The sequence below is a fragment of the Penaeus monodon genome, chromosome 7 (assembly GCF_015228065.2).
Source record: "Penaeus monodon isolate SGIC_2016 chromosome 7, NSTDA_Pmon_1, whole genome shotgun sequence".
Classification (NCBI taxonomy): domain Eukaryota; kingdom Metazoa; phylum Arthropoda; class Malacostraca; order Decapoda; family Penaeidae; genus Penaeus; species Penaeus monodon.
In genome coordinates, this window is record NC_051392.1 from 49,802,498 (window position 1) to 49,804,997 (window position 2,500).

Sequence of the window (2,500 nt, forward strand, 5' to 3'; positions counted from 1 at the left end):
AAACAAACCACATGTTTGGTTTATATCTTATTTATACGGTATCAAATATCTTCTCGAAACCTGTTAGTTTAAAATGAAGATGAAAAATCACTGGGTATTTTATATTGCAAAAGAAATAAAAGTACTTCGAGTTCAAGGCCTACCATAAAAAGAAAGTTTTATTAACTGCGCATTATCCTGTGCCTCCACACTGACCAGTATGAAGCCAATGTACTGGAAAGTTGGGCTCGATAATAGGCCTATAAATACACGCACTAAACCGTCATCGATGCATTTGGTTTTGAAATGTCTTAGTTCTTCATAATCTGTATCTCAGTTCACATTCCTTTGCATATCAATTTATAGAGCTAGAGTAAACCTGGATTAAGATAGGATAATCTGACTGGATATATAAAAAGTGAGGAGGTACAGTCTCTCGTGGAAGGCGAAAACACGACTTTTTCCATCGAGAAGTTAACAGCAACAAAAGACCAGAAAATAACAAAATAAAAAAATATAAATACAGTCCTAAATAATACTCCCTATACCTAAAAATATTCTACACCCATAGGTACACAGTCGGGAACCCGTATGACATTTTAAATCTGGCAAATGAGCACAGTAGGCCTGGGCGCCCACGTGGTCCGACCTTCCGTTACGACAGTTAAGGCGGGCTTTTATCCCGGCTCGAAAGGCGCCACACACCGCCACACGACATCCCACTTGATATAATCTTCATTTTTAACTCATTTGTGATAGATTCTGTTTATTACTTAGAGGTTTAATGATATCGAGAAAGTGTTGTGTTAGATTTTCGAGTATGGAGTTTGGTTTGTTTGTTACGCGTGTGCTATGCCGGGAGAGTGGCGATACACACGCATGTTACAGATAGGAATGCGCTGGTAATGATGCTGTCTTTGTGCTGCCAAATGACCGCCGTTTTTTTATTTTTTGTATTTTTTTTATTAGGGGTCGTTTACATAATGTAACATATTCAACATAGGTTCTTGTGAAACCTTGCAAAATTCGTGTCATCGTTTTGAAGAGATGTATCGCGGTGTCAATTTTACTAAGAATAACTTGGTATATTATCTTGAACACACAGCTGGTATGGTTTGCTTACCAGGTACCTGCCCAAACTGTACCCGGCAACCTGTACTGTGGTATCAGTTACCAAAGAACAAATTATTCACTTCTGTACTTTTGTCAAAGTGTTTTTCGCGGCATTTGCATTATTATACTTCAGTGCTAACATATGTTTACTTTATCGTACAACAGATGAATTGAAATATACAATTACTTATATAATAACCAACTACATATACCTGATTCAAATGCAATTAAGTTTACTAACAATGAAATCTTTTTCACAATTCTTTCATCTAAGGGAAATATATAGCGAACTATATCCTAAAAAGAAAAACGGAAATTTCATATGAACGTCGTTTGAATTGCTTGTCCTTGACTCGATGGCGCCAAAAAAGAATTATCCATAATACATATATTTTCGGGCTTATTTATAAAAATACGGAAGATTTTAATGAAGTTTTGCATGATGGCATAACTAGAGTTGATATTTCTCATCACTAGAATGCCAGTGGAAACTAATATTGAATGAAAAAGGTGACCGAAAAAATCCTACATCTGGACGCTGCTTTTTGACAAGTCTAAGATCTTCAGAGTGGCAACAGCGGCCTATATATTTTGTTTGTAATTGCTGTTATAGCTCCAAACCGACGCTTCTTTAGGCCTACAATATAAAATCATTTTCAATTTCTCTATTTAGGAGACCCGTAGTTAATGCCACACGACTCCTAATATTTTCGGTCACAAGTTTGAACACAAATCCCATACGTACATTTTTTCCCTTCATCTAGTTTGTTCACGGCTTCATAAAACTGCAATTTTCCACTTTCGCTCAAATCAAACGAAATCAAATTGAAACCTATGGACATTCAAGTCACGAAGGACTGATTCTGGATGGTCCTTTTGAGAAACACCTTAAACATTTCACACATTTACTGGATCGTAAATAATGCTTGAGATAAATGCTGTTTTGCTCGCGAACGTTTCTGTTATTGAACGAAATATTACTGCATTTGCACACAGATTCAGTTGTATTTTCCTTTACGTCTTCCCCCCACTTGTTTTATACTTTTATTACTTTCCTCTTTCCGTTTGCTTGTCTGTTTCTTTTTCTGGCGTTTTCTTAACTCTCTGTCTGTCTGTCTGTCTCTCTCTGTCTGTCTGTCTGTCTGTCTCTCTCTGTCTGTCTGTCTGTCTGTCTGTCTCTCTCTCTCTCTCTCTCTCTCTCTCTCTCTCTCTCTCTCTCTCTCTCTCTCTCTCTCTCTCTCTCTCTCTCTCATTTGATACTGGATACTCACAAGTAACAGAGAACACGTGGTTATGGTTTGTCAGTGTAAACTCGAGAAGTGTTGAATTACCTTCTGCTAAGCGTATCAGTCAGTCGTGTCTCAAAAAAAAAAAAAAAAAAAAAAAAAAAAAAAAAAAAAAAAAAAAA